At 44.6% G+C, this 18,562-nt stretch overlaps 1 protein-coding gene across 1 annotated transcript in view; it reads right to left on the reverse strand.

The window, feature by feature from the left end:
- The window catches only part of LOC138365565 (tripartite motif-containing protein 59-like), a 597,995-nt gene extending 585,321 nt beyond the window's left edge, over positions 1-12,674 (reverse strand). The window contains exon 1 of the mRNA XM_069326038.1: positions 12,378-12,674. The gene's annotated coding sequence lies outside the window, so the exon portion shown is untranslated. The remainder of the gene's footprint in view (positions 1-12,377) is intronic.
- Between the last annotated feature and the right edge of the window lie 5,888 nt (positions 12,675-18,562).

The raw sequence follows: 18,562 nt of genomic DNA on the forward strand, positions 1-18,562 counted from the left end.
CAGAAGTAAGGAGGGTGGGCAGGAGTAAGGAGGGTGGGCAGGAGTAAGGAGGATGGGCAGGAGTAAGGAGGGTGGGCAAGAGTAAGGAGGGTGGGCAGGAGTAAGGAGGGTGGGCAGGAGTAAGGAGGGTGGGCAGGAGTAAGGAGGGTGGGCAGGAGTAAGGAGGGTGGGCAGGAGTAAGGAGGATGGGCAGGAGTAAGGAGGGTGGGCAGGAGTAAGGAGGGTGGGCAGGAGTAAGGAGGGTGGGGCAGGAGTAAGGAGGGTGGGCAGGGGTAAGGAGGGTGGGCTGGAGTATGGAGGGTAGGCAGGAGTAAGGAGGGTGGGGCTGGAGTAAGGAGGGTGGGCAGGAGTAAGGAGGGTGGGCAGGAGTAAGGAGGGTGGGGCAGGAGTAAGGAGGGTGGGCAGGGGTAAGGAGGGTGGGCTGGAGTATGGAGGGTAGGCAGGAGTAAGGAGGGTGGGCAGGAGTAAGGAGGGTGGGCTGGAGTATGGAGGGTGGGCTGGAGTATGGAGGGTAGGCAGGAGTAAGGAGGGTGGGGCAGGAGTAAGGAGGGTGGGCAGGAGTAAGGAGGGTGGGCTGAAGTAAGGAGGGTGGGCAGGAGTAAGGAGGGTGGGCTGGAGTAAGGAGGGTGGGCTGGAGTAAGGAGGGTGGGCAGGAGTAAGGAGGGTGGGCAGGAGTAAGGAGGGTGGGCTGGAGTGAGGAGGGTGGGGAGGAATAAGGAGGGTGAGCAGGAGTACGGAGGGTGGGCAGGAGTAAAGAGGGTGGGCTGGAGTAAGGAGGGTGGGGAGGAGTAAGGAGGGTGGGCAGGAGTAAGGAGGGTGGGCAGGAGTAAATAGGGTGGGCAGGAGTAGGGAGGGTGGGCAGGAGTAAGGAGGGTGGGCAGGAGTACGGAGGGTGGGCAGGAGTAAGGAGGGTGGGCAGGAGTAAGGAGGGTGGCCAGGAGTACGGAGGGTGGGCAGGAGTAGGGAGGGTGGGCAGGAGTACGGAGGGTGGGCAGGAGTAAGGAGGGTAGGCAGGAGTAAGGAGGGTGGGCAGGAGTAAGGAGGGTGGGCAGGAGTAGGGAGGGTGGGCAGGAGTACGGAGGGTGGGCAGGAGTAAGGAGGGTAGGCAGGAGTTAGGAGGGTGGGCAGGTGTAGCGAGGGTGGGCAGGAGTAAGTAGGGTGGGCAGGAGTAAGGAGGGTAGGCAGGAGTACGGAGGGTGGGCAGGAGTAAGGAGGGTGGGCTGGAGTAAGGAGGATGGGCAGGAGAAAGGAGGGTGGGCAGGAGTAAGGAGGGTGGGCAGGAGTAAGGAAGAGGATAGGCAGGAGTAGGGAGGGTGGGCAGGAGTAAGGAGGGTGGGCAGGAGTAAGGAAGGCAAGAAGGGCAAGGAGGGACCCTGTCTAGCAGAGAGGGAAGGAAGGAGGGAGTCAAGCAGGGAGGCTGGTAGGGGGAAGGGGTGGGTAGGCAAGCAGGGAGGCTGGAGTGGGTGTAATAGGAGCGGGTGTGATGGGTCTCCACCCACCTGCAAACATGCTCCTCCACCCATCTGCCAACCATCAAACCCTTCTTCCTGCCATCGATTCATCCAGCCCACTTTCCTGCCAGCCATCCAGCCCACCCACTCACCCACCCATCTGCCCGCCCACTTGCCTTGCCCACCTTCCTGCCAGGCAGCTACCCACCCACTTACCCACCCATCTGCACGCCCACTTGCCGTGCCCACCTTCCTGCCAGGCAGCTACCCACCCAGCTCACCACCCACCCAGCACCACACACTAATTATAGTGTGTGTGGAAATTCAAATCACGTTGGCTGTGATACATAAAGATTGTGAATGTTAATTTTTTCTTCCCCGGTAAAACTCGGCTAATAAGGATGTCGGGCTTAACTGGATAGGGGTCCTTCCCATATAGTCTGGATAATCGAGTTCATACAGTATATATAATATATTATCCAGGATACATGACCTCAATCAAGCATATTCAGGTCATTTTTACATATATAGCACTAATAACTAACCTTGCTTACAACTATTCTAATACTTCATTTCAAGTCCAAAACAAGGCATACATACACTTATATTATTAAACCTCTTGTCTGGAAATACTTTATATAAATCAGCCAAGCCTACTCAGGCCACACTCACTGAATGAAAGGTTTCTGATCTTTCCATATGAAAACACTCATAATAATGCCAGATTATTTTAACCATTGAGAACCCACGTAATAGTGTGCAAGAGTCAGAGGTGTAATTAACGGAGGGAAGCGCGATCACAAGTTAGGTATCCAGTGTTAGTTATTTCTTATAAGACATTCAGGTATTCATAATTAAACATCTTATGAGAAAATATATAGGATTCTGTAATGAGAAAATGTGGCTAACTCTACAGTAGACGGAAAAACACCACAATTTACATATTTGAAATCACAAATTTAAATATAATAAACCTAACAAATAAAGTATAGAGAAGACTCTTGTAATGTGATTCACTGACCACTTGGAAATTCAAATGCATTTTACCTACAAATAATACGCTATCATACGTTAGCTTGAATTTTCCTGGAGTGACTCTCATACATTCTCTCTCTCTCTCCATATAATTCCAAACATTTCCTTCATATCAGAAGGTTGGATATACCAAATCTTTTAAATGTTAAGCATCGACAAATTTAACATTTAAAAATGTAATTTACTGGTGTAAATGTGTATTTATGAGTGTATAAACATCTATTTAAATGTATAATAAAACAAATATGAAAGACAAAAGCATATAAAGAATAAACTAGAAAACAGAATGTAGCAACTGTTTGATTAATGAAAATGTTTGGAACATTTTATGTCATCATTCATTCATTCATAATTTACATCATTTACACAACATAATTTACATAATAGTAGGCATCCATCAGTCTCAGGAGACTATTGAGTTGTGCTCTGGTTGTCGGTCTGGAGTGGCCTCTCCAGGGTGCAAAGCCAGGGTAGGTTGATATGCTGGAGAAACTGTTATCCAAGCAGCAGGCGCCGAAAGTCTCCAATGGAAAGGCAAACGCCAATACGATTGGTTCCAGCGCCGTCGCATGAACTGTCAGAACGAGAGACTCCAACTCCGGAGTTAACCTCGAGGTTGGTAAAAGAGGGCACAGGGACTCCAGACCCGGAGACCGCCGGGGTCGGGGCCGGAGAAGAACCAGCCCAGCAAGGGGCAAGAACGACCCCAGCCTCCTGAAGCAGAGCTTGGGCTCCCTGAGCCCCAGGTGGAGGATGTCCAGCCCTGCACCTATGGGTTCATCACCGCCACCTTTCACCCGAGGCTCTACCTTCCTTCATGACCCAGCAGAAGGAAGAGTAATAATTATTAATTACAACAAGTCGTATTATAATTATTATTATAATAATATAGTTATTAATATAATTATAATAATACAGAGTAACTAGGGCCGGGCGAGGAACAAACTATCTGACAATTTACATACACAGTAACATAATAACATACATAACATAATTAACATACACAAAAAACAGGCTGCTTGCCATAAGTCCCTTTGTACAGCTAAATAAAATGTTCTATAGTATTAAACATGGCATATTGTGGAATATAATGTTTACTACATGAATAATTAAAATACAGTGGTATCTGCGTTTACGATCGTAATCCATTCCCAGAGACTCGGCGTCAACCAAAAATTCGGCAACCAAAACAAATTTTCCCATAAGAAATAATGTAAGTTTAATTAATCCGTTCCACCCCCCCCCCCCCAATAAAAACAGCGTTGAATGTAATGAAACGCCATTTTCTGGGTGATACCTGGAGGCTCCCCGGAACTTACTAGGCTGACATGCTAATGTCAGACATTGGCATCAGTCATGTGTATGGAGTTCTGTGTGTCTACTGAGGATCACCAGCCAGAACCTGGGCCCCTCAGAGAAGCATGGGGAGTAATGCCCTATAGAAACCCCCGTGTGGTTGGAAGCATTCGATGTCTGCCATCGACCGGGTCAGGCACCCAGAAAGGTAAGCATCCCAAAACAAACCCCTATTCTAGTGAAATTATTGCTATCAAAAGCCGAACAAGTGGATTGAACTCTCCTAAAAGAAACGAACAAACGATCATGACGTCACACGTCGCCGAGCCGCTGTCGCACAGCTCCCCCCTTCCCGGGAGGGGGAAGCCCCAGACCCCTCACGCCTGCTATCCACCAGTCAGTTTTGAAGCTGGATGTCAAAAGACACGAAAAAAACGCCGACCGGGGGAAGGGAGGGATGCCGGGCAGCCTCCGGGTCTCACCCAGAAAATGGCGTTTCATTACATTCAACGCTGGTTTTCTGGGGGGACCCCCTTCGGCTCCCTGGAGCTAACTACCCACAGAGGAAGAACGTAAGGACTTACCCGGGAGGCGGTCGTTGCTCACTCCACAACTCGAAGTCGAGACAACTTGCTGCAACCGCCGACCTAAATGACACAGGCCCGACTAGGCCCAGGGACGTGCACGAGGTAACGAGCAGCCAGGACCCTGTACGACCGCCAAAAGCCCCGTGCCCGAATGTTGGGCACGGTGGTGCCATGGTGCCAAAGACGGCAGCAAGTGCAGTGAATGTACAAACATCATGGGCATGGGGATAGACCGCAGGCTAGCTAGTCGTAAGAACTCTGCGGACGACCTGGGAGACCCACACCCGCGAACAGGGAAGAAAGGGAAACCGGATCAACCCAAAGCGTGTCCCCAGACACAGAGGCCGAGGCGCGCAAGTAACGGCAAAGAGCCACCACCGAACACAAAACATGATGCACCCCCCGGCCCAACCAATGAAGCATCAACATCCCAGGGACCCCTCCAGAAAGCAGCAGTTTCAATCTTCACCAGAAAAGAAGGAGACAGCTGCAGACGAACAAAACCATCATGAAGACTGAAAGAGCAGAAACCCCTGCGCCGGAGGAGAGCATGAAGCTACCCAACCCGACAGCCAGAGGTCACTGCCAACAGATAAGGAGCCTTATAGAACAATCCTGAACTGAAGGGGCCACAACAAACCGAGGAGAAGAAAGAAAATAGCACTCTGTCCAATGGCCAGGACGGCCAGGCTGCGCAAGAGCAGGAGCAGGCCAGAGGTGAAACAATGCATGAGACAGCTTGCGAAACGGCGCAGAGGTAACACCAAAACCGAAAGCAATCCGAAGTGGCTCCGCCAGCGCCTCACGATACGAGGCGACAGTATGGGGCAAGATGACGGCCCCCAAACTTCTACAAGAAAAGGACAAGGCCACGCCAACAAATGCAGCTACCGAAGAAGGGACAGAAGGAAAAGGAAGGGCCGCCAAAAACCCCACACTACCGCAAAGAAGAAGCACGCAGCTGGGACTCGAGACTCGAGGCAGAACCGAACCGGCCCCGCCATGGGCCAATTGAGCCTAGGAAGATGCGGAGCTGCGGAAAGATCTTGGGTGCCACCACGGAGCCAGCTAAGCCAGAAACCCAAGCCGACAAAGGAGATGGAACATCCGCCATACAGAAGACATCCCAACTCCCGCGAGCCCGCCAGGAGATCGGAGACGACAGTTCCGACTTGCAAAACTAGAGAAGGGAAACCGAGAGAACGTGAAAACGCCAACAGGCTGGGTAAGTCAGGTAACCAGGAACCGAAATAGGAGGCAATAGGAGAGCCAAAAGGCACAAACAAAATACAACCATGTGTAGGATTAAAGGAGAAAACGGAAAAACACAAGATCAGAAGAAAAGCCCCAGCACCAACGGCCAGGGACATGAGCAGTGAAGGAAGATGAGGAACGAAGAAGGCAAGGAGCAAAACAGGAATGAAAGGGACACGACCAACAACACACAGAGCCACTGGTCATGTCCCAACAAGCCACGCCAACAACACAGGTGTCTGACACGTCCCAACACAACACGAAAAGAAAAAAAAGGTGCAAAGGTACGCCAACAGACCAGCACCCGAACCAAAGAGTATGAGCTACGAGGATATGATCACCCACATCGACGATTCTCAAAGGAAGCGATAAGGAAGAGAAAGACCGACTACGGGACCCCAGGGGCACACGCACCAAGGGACACTGGTGGAAGGATAACCCAAACGAGCCAAAGAGACATGGGAAAGAAGTATTGCAGTGTCAGTAGTAGACAAGCGGAACGCATGAGGAAGTGATGTGGTAAAGGATGACACCACACACAGCTTCAAGCGCAGATATGATAGAGTCAAGCAGGCCCAGGAACCTGCACATGAGCAAATGACAGGTGAGAAGCGGGACCAAAAAGCCAGAGCCCAACTCCTGCAACACAACTAGGGAAGTACAACTAGGTAAGTACCGTACAGAAAATCCAATGTATATGGAAGGTCTAAGCTAGGCACTGCAAGACGTGCAAGGAAAGAGTGACCCAGATAAGACCATGCAAAACGGGGCCATGACCCCCCTTACAACAATTAAACCAGAAGAACAATTAAGGCCCCAGGAAGAAGCACAGAAGGGCCAAACAAAAATCCATACCCAATCCCCAACACACATCCACAACATGAAAACTGCTGCAAAATGTCACCTAAGAACATCCAGACAGGAACACTTACCCCCATAACATATAACCCCCACCATTGTACCTCGAAACGTGGTGGAAGTAGGGCCCCCTATCTGAACTCAAGCATGGGCTGGACATGCACAAGAGTGGGACTGGATGGGTATAAATAGGAGCTGCCTCGTATGGCCTATTAGGCCTGCTGCAGTCACCTGTGTTCCGATGTTCGTATATTTGTATCAAAAAATCACTAACCAGCACCTGGCCGAAGAGAAGCCAGACCGCATGAACTCACCTACAGAACGTAGGCACGAACGTGTCACGACACAACATAGCCGAGAAAATTCCGGGAGCACCGCCAGTGGAAGAAGGCAAAACCGCACATGCAGGAGAAGATCAGGGGTAGAGGCGAAGGAAGAGCCCGACACCCATATGCAGGGAAAACCCAGCGTCCTCCCAATAGCAGCAATCCAGAACACCCGCAGGAACTACGGGGGCACGGACTGGAGAATGGAGAGGAACGAGCGCCGAAGCATCGGAGAGAAAAGGGACACAAAATCCCAGCTCACGCAACCACTGCCCGTATCAAAACAACCACGGCGCATGCGCAGCAGGGATGCCAGAAGTGGGGCGCCAGAAGTCGCGAGCTAAAGAAAGAAACCACGAATTGACTACAAAAATAGACAAAATAGTGTTGTTAACAACCGAATCCCATATGAGAGTACACAGGGCAGCCGCTAACCATAGTTGAAAAGAGCAGGGAAGGACCGAGAAGAAACATAGCACAGCATCCCATTTGGGCTACAAAGAGCCCAACTGGGCTCCAAGGACCCCAATCTGGCCACCCTGTGCAGCGCAGGACAGTGCACGGAGATAAGAGACAAACACGAAAGAAAGAAACAGGGCCGAAAAACGAGAAGCTTGGAGAAGGACTGTCAAGCCCCAGAAGGGACCGGAAGACGACAGACATTCCAAGAATATGGGAAGAAGCAAAACCTTCCCGATACTAGTTTTTTACATATTTTTTCAATATTTCTGATAAGTTTTTCTCATTTTTTGCACTAAAGTTATTCAATAGTGTGTGTTTTGAGTAATTTATATGGTAAAATATGTAGAACATCGGAATCCTCATATATATTCATGTTAATAATATGCATCTATATTATTTACTTGGAAAAATACAACCTGTTATTTTTGGTGTTATTATACTGCATACACAATTTTTATACAACTATGAATATTGACTTCCACGATTATGAACCACCAAGCTGTTGTGGTGGGTGTGGTAAAGACAGTCTACCACACACCCTACCTGTGCCAGCAGCAGGCTGTGCCAGCAGACTGTACCAGCAGACTACCAGCAGGCTGTGCCAGCAGACTGTGCCAGCAGCAGGCTGTGCCAGCACTGTACCAGCAGACTGTGCCAGCAGACTACCAGCAGGCCGTGCCAGCAGACTGTGCCAGCAGCAGGCTGTGCCAGCACTGTACCAGCAGACTGTGCCAGCAGCAGGCTGTGCCAGCAGACTGCAGCAGACTGTACCAGCAAACTGTGCCAGCAAACTGTGCCAGCAGACTGTGCCAGCATAATGTACCAGCAGACTGTTCCAGCAGACTGTGCCAGCATAATGTACCAGCAGACTGTGCTAGCAAACTGTACCAGCAGACTCTGCCAGCATACTGTGCGAGTAGAATGTGCCAGCAAACTGTGCCAGCAGACTGCCAGCAGACTGTGCCAGCAGACGGTGCCAGCAGACTGTACTAGCAGACTTTGCCAGCAGATTGTGCCAGCAGACAGTGCCAGCAGACTTTGCCAGCATAATGTGCCAGCAGACGGTGCCAGCAAACTGTACTAGCAGACTGTGCCAGCATAATGTACCAGCAGACTGTGCAAGCAGCAGACAGTGCCAGCAGACTGTGCCAGCCAACTGTGTCAGCAGTAGACTGTGAGAGCAGACTCTGTCAGCAGACTGTGCCAGTAGTCTGTGCCAGCAGACTGTACTAGCAGACTTTGCCAGCATAATGTGCCAGCAGACTGCGCCAGCAGACTGTGCCAGCATAATGTACCAGCAGACAGTGCCAGCAGACTGTGCCAGCAGATTGTGCCAGCAGTAGACTGTGAGAGCAGACTCTGTCAGCAGACTGTGCCAGCATAATGTACCAGCAGACTGTGCCAGCATAATGTACCAGCAGACTGTGCCAGCAGACTGTGCCAGCATAATGTACCAGCAGACTGTGCAAGCAGCAGACTGTGCCAGCAAACTGTGCCAGCAGTAGACTGTGAGAGCAGACTCTGTCAGCAGACTGTGCCAGTAGTCTGTGCCAGCAAACTGTGCCAGCAGCAGACGGTGCCAGCAGCTGACGGTGCCAGCAGACTGTGCCAGTAGACTGTACCAGCAGACTGTGCCAGCAGACTGTACCAGCATAATGTACCATCAGACTGTTCCAGCAGACTGTGCCAGCAGACTGTACCAGCATAATGTACCATCAGACTGTGCCAGCAGACTGTACCAGCATAATGTACCAGCAGACTGTGCCAACAGCAGACGGTGCCAGCAGACTGTGCCAGCAGACTGTACCAGCAGACTGTGCCAGCATAATGTACCAGCAGACTGTGCCAGCAGACTGTGCCAGCAGACTGTGCCAGCATAATGTTCCAGCAGACTGTGCTAGCAAACTGTAATAGCAGACTCTGCCAGCAGACTGTGCCAGTAGAATGTGCCAACAAACTGTGCCAGCAGACTGTACCCGTAGACTGTGCCAACAGCAGACGGTGCCAGCAGACTGTGCCAGTATACTATGCCAGCAGACTGTGCCAGCACACTGTGCCAGTAGACTATGCCAGCAAACTGTGCGAGCAGACTGTACTAGCAGACTTTGCCAGCAGACTGTGCCAGCAAAATGTACCAGCAGACTGTGACAGCAGACTGTACCAGCAGACTGTACTATAAGACTTTACCCGCATACTGTACCAGCAGACTGTGCCAGTAGACTGTGCCAGCAGATTCCGCCAGCAGACTGTGCCAGCAGACTATGCCAGCAGACTGTAGCAGCAGACTTTTCCAGCAACAGACTGTGTTAGCAGACTTGGCTAGCAGCAGACTGTGCCAGCATCAGACTGCGCCAGCAGACTGTGCCAGTAGACTATGACAGCAGACTCTGCCAGCAAACTTTACCAGCAGACTGTACCAGTAGACTGTGCCAGCAAACTGTACCAACAGACTTTGCCAGCAGACTGTGCCAGTAGACTGTGCCAGCAGACTGTGACAGCAAACTATGCCAGCAAGCTTTACCAGCAGACTGTACCAGTAGACTGTGTCAGCAAACTGTACCAACAGACTTTGCCAGCAGACTGTGCCAGCAAACTGTGACAGCAGACTGTACTAGCAGACTTTGCCAGCAGACTGTGCCAGCAGACTGTGACAGCAAACTATGCCAGCAGACTGTGTCAGTACACTGTGTCAGCAGACTGTGGCAGCAGACTGTGTCACCAGACTGTGCCAGCTTAATGTACTAGCAGATTGTACCAGCATAATGTACTAGCAGAATGTGCCAGCAGCAGAGTGTCCCAGCAGACTGTACCAGCAGACTGTGCCAGCATAGTGTACCAGCAGACTGCCAGCATAGTGTACCAGCAGACTGTGCCAGCATAGTGTACCAGCAGACTGTGCCAGCAGACAGCGCCAGCAGACTGTACCAGCAAACTGTGCCAGCAGACTGTGCCAGCAGCAGACTGTGCCAGCAGCAGACTGTGCCAGCAGCAGACTGTGCCAGCAGACTGTACCGGCAAACTGTACCAGCAGACTGTACCAGAAGACTGTACCAGCAGACTGTGCCAGCAGCAGACTGTGCCAGCAGCAGACTGGGCCAGGAGACGAAACAAAAGGAGTCACAAGGTACTACACACATTACTAATTCTCGGCACAATGTTATTATTACCAGCAATCTGATAACAACAGTGTGTAAATTAATACAGTTAAATAAGACCATGTGTGTGTGTGGACCATTTGTATACAGTACTACAAAATATTGTGTGTCTGCATATTAGTGATACAATTATTATACTCGTATTCATAGGAAAATAAGTGTTTTTGCTGTTATTATATTGCATATATATATATATATATATATATATATATATATATATATATATATATATATATATATATATATATATATATATATATATATTTATATATATATATATGTATATATATATATATATATTTATATATATATATATATATTTATATATATATATATATATGTATATATATATATATATATATTTATATATATATATATATATATATATATATATATATATATATATATATATATATATATACACACACACTAGCTGTACCCGGCCACGCGTTGCTGTGGCTCAGCAACACATATGCGTTGCTGAGCCACAGTAACCTTTCCCCGTTTCCCGGGCCTCCCCACCATTCCCTCCCCTTCCCCTGTCCCTCGTCTTCCCAACTCCCCGATCCCCTAGTCCTCCCTCCCCGGTCCCTTTGTCCTCCCCACCATTCCCCACTCCAGCGTCCCCGTCCTCCTCCTATCAATTCCCCATTCCACTGTACCCTTGTCCTCCCTACCATTCCCTCTTCCCTCGTCCGATGCATTCTCAAATGATCTGATGTTCCCATCAGAAAATTGGGAACATCAAATGGTCTGATGTTCCCTTCACTGAAATATAAGAAAAACAGTTAACAAATGAAAAGAAAAACAATGAAAAATAAAAAAAAAGTAAACTATTCTCATGAAATTAACGGTATGGTAAACAACACAGCTTAATTTCAAAGCAATGTCACACAGAATAATTAAGTCAAAATGAAAATAAATCGAAAACTATGAAAATTCAATTTATCAATGAAATCGGAAACATTGAATTGGAAACATATTTAGTATAGCTTCGATTGCTCTTACATTCAATAGATGGCGCTGTTTAAAAAAAATGTTTTTACCTGTCATAGGTGTGGCATCTATACTTACACTCACGAAATGAATGGTATGGAAAACAACACAGCTCAATTCCAATGCAATGTCACACAAAATAATTAAATCAAAATTAAAATCGAAATCCATGAAAATTCAATTTGTCACTTCAATTGGAAACATTGAAATGGAATTGTAACATGTTTAGTATAGCATGTGCTGCTCTTACATGCAACAGATGGTGCTGTTTCTTACAAAAAAAAAAAAAAGAATGATTTTACCTGTCACAGATGTGGTACCTATATAATAGGTATATAAAAACATGCGCATATTCGAATGTAACGTTGTATCAGAATTTCAAAGCAATTGGTGAAGAACTTTGGGAGATTACAGCGTATATTGCTCCTACATCCAACATATGGCACTGTTCTTCAAAATATGCATGTTTTTTCCTGTCACAGGTGAGGCATGTATATAGTAGGTATATAAAAACACCTGCCTATTCAAATGCCACGTTGTATCAAAATTTCAAAGCAATCGGTAAAGAGGTTTAGAAGATTTCTCACATGAAAAACAGTTTAAAAAAAAAATCCGTCAAAGGCGTGATATCAATATAGTATGTATATAAATACCCTGCTCGTATGCAAACTGAACATTGTGTGAAAATTTCAAAGCAATCAGTGAAGAACTTTCGGAGATTAGCGATTTTTAACAAATGAACATTTCCATTTTTATTTATATAGATTATATAGGCTAATATTAACACCCCAACAATGCCATAGGCATATAATTCACCCTAACAATTTCATAGGCCTACGTCCACACCCCAACAATTCTCTAGCACCCTCAACAATTGTATAGGTCTATTTCCACACACCATCAATTGCATGTTGGGGTGTAAGACAATGGTGGTGAAGAAAGTACTCCAGTACTTACGGAGGATGATGAGAGTGCGAGGAACAAAGTGGTCAGGTGGAGCCAGTGACTCCTTCCTTCAACAGTTTTGTCTCTCCCTCGTGGTATATCCTCAATGTCTTCAGTGGTGTGGCCTCACCACACACTTACACTGCCATAAGTGTCCTGAGAGTACTGTGGGAGGGACAATTTGGCGGGTATTGTGGTCACAGGAGACCGTCTCTAAGACAGTGAGGAGCATCAGTGTTATCTTCTTCATGATGGTAGCTGCAGTTCTTATCAGAGTTGTTATCTTGTTGTTGGTGATTAAGTGGCGACATTGCTATCAGTTGAGGAGCGGCAGTGTTATCTCACGGGTCGTCGTCTACACCTCGTGTAGCAGCTTTCTTTTGTTGTGATGACGTCACTCGCTCGCTTACCCGCCATCTTGCTCCGTACATTTTCTTTGGTTACTGATCTTTCCCGAAACTGACTTTAATTTTATTTATTTATATACACAGGAGTTTATTTATTTATATATATACAAGAAGGTGCAATGGGTTTATGAGAGTACATAGCATTGATGTTTTTACATTCTTGTAAAGCCACTAGCACACACAACATTTCGGGCAGGTCCTTAATCAGATAATTTTAAAACACTTTCGGGTTCCACTGACTGACTATCTTGTCACTCAATCTTCTACTGAATAGGTTCCAACGACGCAGCACTGAATCACTCATTAATCACATCACATCTTTACCATTGTCCTGAGAGTGCGTGTTTAGACCTGATTACCATCAGGTCTAAACCAACGGAAAATTCGCCTGAAGCTGTCTTCCCAGTTCACGAAATCCCATCTAGTCCGGACAGCTGCATCCCAACGGAAGGGATTATACATCAACGAGTGCTTGACTAGGAACAGACAGCAAATCCTCTACCGCCTGCGTCAAATCCGTCAACAAAACCCAGATGCGATTCATCAGTGCTTCGTTAGAGATGGTCTGATAAAAGTGAGAAAAACCGCAGAGGGCAAAATGTTTACAATTACTAAAGAAGAGAACCTCAACACTTTCCTCTCCCAATGTGGTTTGTCTCACCTTATCACTCCCAGTGAATTAACTTAATTAACCCCCTGTCAACTAGTGGGGCTAGGTATCCTAAGTCTCCTTGGTTCATTTTCTGACTTAATTTTTAACTTACTCTTACCTAGTCATTTACCGAAATTATTTATTTGAGTGTATTAAGTAGTTCTTCAGGTCTTTTTAATTATACAGTCATTACTGAACTATCTATAGTTATTAATCATTAGCTTAAATTTGCCTATGTTTATTATTCAACTTTTCTTTGATTTCATTTATTACCTAGGTTGCCTAGCCTCGCCATGCTCCCTTACTCCATTGTACCCCTGGCTTTGCCTGCATCTCAAATTGCAAATTGTTACTTACAGTGTACCTGAGAGTACTCGTAAGCAATCTACCTCATTTTTTTTCATTTTTGCTCAATTTGTTTTTTGTATTGCTTAGTCTTGCTTATATTTTTTTGTTTTGTATTTCTATATCTTGTGTTTTGTATAGTCCATGTTTATATGTTTTTTCTTTAATCTCATTTATTACCTAGGTTGCCTAGCCTAGCCATACTCCCTTACTCCATTGTACCCCTGTAAGCCCCTTTTGTGTTTGTTTTGTACAGTATTGTGTATATATTTTTCCCTATTTTATAGCTTATTTCTACTTATTTCTGATTCTGCAATCAGCTTTTTTTATGCAGACAAGTATAGACCCAGAACTTAACCTCTTATCCACTATCTATGACAATAATCACTTTAATGATCTAAATTGCAGATATTTTGCAGCACATGATGTAAACAATGTATTAACTCATAATCACAATATCTCTGTAATCAATTTGAACGTTAGATCCCTAGGTAAACACTTCGATGATGTTAGTGCCTTGATTGAAACTATTGGCAACAAATTCTCTTTTATTATACTTACTGAAACATGGTTGAAAGAGGATACTACTCAACTCTTTAACATGCCTAACTACTCAGCAATTCACAACTGTCGTCAACTTCAGAGAGGTGGTGGCACTGCTCTTTACTACCACCAAGAACTAACATGCTTAAAAGAAATTAGAACTAGAGACTGCTATGGGGAGTATATCTTCGCCAGCTTCAGAGTCAAGGGTGCCGAGTCTGTCCTGTCTGTGGGTGCAGTCTATAGAATTCCCAACACTGATGTGTCTGAATTCAACTCAAACCTTAGAAATCTAATACTTGATAACAGACTGAACAAAAACCACCTAATTATCGCAGGGGACTTTAATATTGACCTCTGCGAGCCAGAACACCCTACTGCTGTTAGCTTCCTCAACTGTATGAATTCCTGCTTCCTCATACCCTTAATCACTAGACCTACTAGAATCACTGATAGCACTGCCACGACTCTAGATCACATCTGGACCAACATAACCTCTCCGCTTACTTCAGGTATAATCACCGATAGCACTACAGACCATTACCCCACATTTCTCTTAACTAACATTATCAAACCACCTCTAGAAACAAGGGAGTTAAGCTTTAGGCTGCACAATGAAACTGCTATAAACAATTTTATAACTGCTGCTGATAATGTCAACTGGGAGTCCGAGTTAGGTAACATAGGGGACATCAACCTAGCAGTGCAATCTTTTCTACAAACAACTCTTAGCCTTTATAACACCCACTGTCCTAGGCTTACAAAACAAGTCACAAGCAAAAGGCTTAACAATCCTTGGCTTACAAAGGGAATACTGAAATCCATTAACAAAAAACACGACCTTGAGAAGAAGTATAGGTTAGGAATTGTCTCCAAAGAATTCTCAAAGAATTACTCATTATTGCTATCTAAGATAATTAGACGAGCCAAAACTAAATACTACGAAGATAAATTTACCCAAATAAAGAGCAACATTAAACAAACTTGGAGCACAATTTCACAAATATTGGGATCAAAGAAATCTTTAAATAACAAACCGACTCTCCTGTCTAATAACGATGGTCAGCTTTCAGCCTCTGATTCTGCTATTGAGTTCAATAGGTTCTTCTCTTCCATTGGTTCATCCCTTGCAAATGATATTCCATCTTCCAGTACTGACATTAAGGACTATCTTACAGGTAACTATCCACAGTCTCTGTACCTAAAGCCTATTAACTCCACTGACGTCAATGAGATAATCCTTTCCCTTAAAACCAAGTCTGGTGCCCTTGAGGAGATACCAACTTTAATTTACAAAAAAGCCTCCAGATCTTTAGCCCCTGCTATTGCTTTGCTCTTCAACAAGTCACTTGAACTCCAAACCTTTCCAGATATTCTAAAAAAAGCGAGAGTAACGCCTGTCCACAAATGTGGTGATCCCACAGATGTTAACAACTACAGACCTATATCAATCCTGCCTAACTTGTCAAAAATATTCGAAAAACTAATCTACAAGCAGCTTTAATCTTTTCTAGCCAAACACAATATACTTAGCTCTTGTCAATATGGCTTCAGACCCAAAAAAAGCACTAACGATGCACTTATTAGTATGCTTAACTCGATTCATACAGCTCTTGATAAAAATGAGTTCCCTGTTGGGTTATTTGTGGACCTGCGTAAAGCTTTTGATACTGTCAACCACCATAACCTTCTTCTTAAATTACATCATTATGGAGTCAGAGGGCACTCCCTACAATACCTCGAGTCCTACCTTACTGACAGGCTCCAATATGTTTCTGTGAATAATACAATTTCTCCCACCCTACCCATCAACATTGGTGTTCCTCAGGGCAGCATACTTGGCCCTCTCCTCTTTCTCATCTACATTAATGACCTTCCAAATGCCTCCCAACACCTCAAACCAATTCTATTTGCTGACGACACAACCTTCATTTACTCCAGTCCTGACCCTCTTGCTCTAAATGCCACAGTAAATACTGAGCTAAATAAAGTCCATCTTTGGCTAACTGCCAACAAACTCACCCTTAACATTGACAAAACTTTCTATATTCTTTTTGGCAATAAATCCTCTAGTCAAATAAATCTCAAAATAAACAATACCCAAATTTGTAACAAATTAGATGGCAAATTCCTTGGCATTCTCATTGACCACAAGCTGAATTTCCAGGGACACATTCTAAATATATCAAAAAAAGTTTCAAAAACTGTGGGCATTCTTTCTAAGATCAAATATTATGTACCACGCCCTGCCCTGGTGACTCTCTATTACTCCCTTATCTATCCTTATCTCAACTATGGTATTTGTGCTTGGGGTTCTACTACCCAAAATCACTTACGTCCTCTAATTACCCAACACAAAGCTGCTATTAGAACAATACCCAACTCTGGCCCCAGACATCACTCGGTACCCCTACTCAAATCTCTGAATATGTTAGATATTAAGTCACTGCACATTCTCTCATGTGTATTATTACATATATAAAACGCTAAACTATAATGCCAATCCTGATCTCAAAAGCTTCATAGAAGGTTGTAACAGAACCCATGAGCACCACACCAGAAATAAATACAGTTTTGATATTCCTAGAGTACGACTTAATCAAACTAGAAATGCTCTGCAAATCAAGGGGCCCAGAATGTGGAATGACCTTCCCAACCATGTTAAAGACTGTACCTCTCTCAACCAGTTTAAGATAAAAACTAAACACTACCTAATAAATTCCCTGTAATCTACCTCACTCCTCTATTGTCAACCCATGTCTGTTATTTTCTTTTTTTTAATCAACACTGTTTGTCAACCTATTGTATTTGTGCTGCTTTTTCAGTCATGTTCCCCCTTTTTTTTTATCTTTATTTGTATTTGTTCTCAACACTTTTTATTCTTTATGCTCAATTAGTATTAAGTTCTAGATATTAATGTTTTTCTTGCCCGAATCGCATTGCGTAATAGTGGCTTTAGGCATTGTATGTACTAGCTCTATCTATATATCAATCCATTAATGTAACATCACTTGTATGTATATACCTTACCTGAATAAACATCTGAATCTGAATCTGAATTGTGGGGTTCAGTCCCTGAGCCCATTATGTGCCTCTGTAACCCTTTCCACTACCGCCCACAAGATGGGTATGGGGTGCATAATAAATGAACTAAACTAAAACTTCTTTATTGACAGCAGAGGAGCGTTAGAATCTTTAAATAGCAGACGCCCAGTATATCAGAATATTGTGATAGAGTGTAGAGAGAATGTTAAGAGACTAGAAAAAACTGGGTATAAAGTAAGATTCATGTGGATCCCTTCCCATGTGGGAATACTGTTGAATGAGGTAGTTGATGACATAGCGAAGAGAGCCACTGAAAAAACTCTTGTTGATGTTGTATGTCAGTTAACCTTGAAACAAATAAAAACAAGACTCAAGGTGATTCAGGAGGGTGAAGAAATGATAAAGAGAATGGCAATGGTGGACAGTAGTAACACACTTAAGAATTATTCAATAATAAATACAAATTTGTCCTTCACTTATGGTAAAGGAAAGTCTACTTGGAAGGATTCAATTTACATGAGATTACGATTAGGATATAAATATATCTGGCAATACGGTGTTGATGTCAGTGAAAAAGATAAGGAGTGTAAATTATGTAATATGCCGTACGCCCACACCTTAGAACATTATGTATTAGAGTGTCAACTTATTGAAAAATATAGAAATAAGGAAATAAATAGTGTACCACATCAAATTGTTTGGATGTGTGATAATGGTATAATAGACAGTATACTTAGGAGCTACAAGAATTTTGCCCCAAGAATGTAACAATTATATGCTGTACTTGCTGTATGCAATGTTAAATGGGATTCTTGTACTGTTATATGTCTATTTGTACTCACTGAATTTGTGCGCCCCTTGAGGGACTTGAAGTAGAGGGGGGTAGAAATAGCCTAAGCTACTCTATCCCTTTGAGATGTATTTATTGCTTATCTCAATAAACATACTTGAACTTGAATTATGAAAGATATTACAGAATTAGGAGGAATTATCAATCATGGTTAAGCACTTATGTTAAAATTAACGTCAATTGAGAACAGAGAATAAGTCTTGTATGTTACCTAAGAAGCATTTGACTTCAGTAAGATTTGTATATATGAAAAAGTATTTCGTCATTGGAAAATAAGTACCCAGTCTAGTTTCCTAAATCATGTAATTAGTGAAATACAAGTGCTACTGAATATTGTAATTAATCTGGCTCTTGT

Source organism: Procambarus clarkii, chromosome 17, assembly GCF_040958095.1.
Source record: "Procambarus clarkii isolate CNS0578487 chromosome 17, FALCON_Pclarkii_2.0, whole genome shotgun sequence".
In the NCBI taxonomy this organism is placed as follows: domain Eukaryota; kingdom Metazoa; phylum Arthropoda; class Malacostraca; order Decapoda; family Cambaridae; genus Procambarus; species Procambarus clarkii.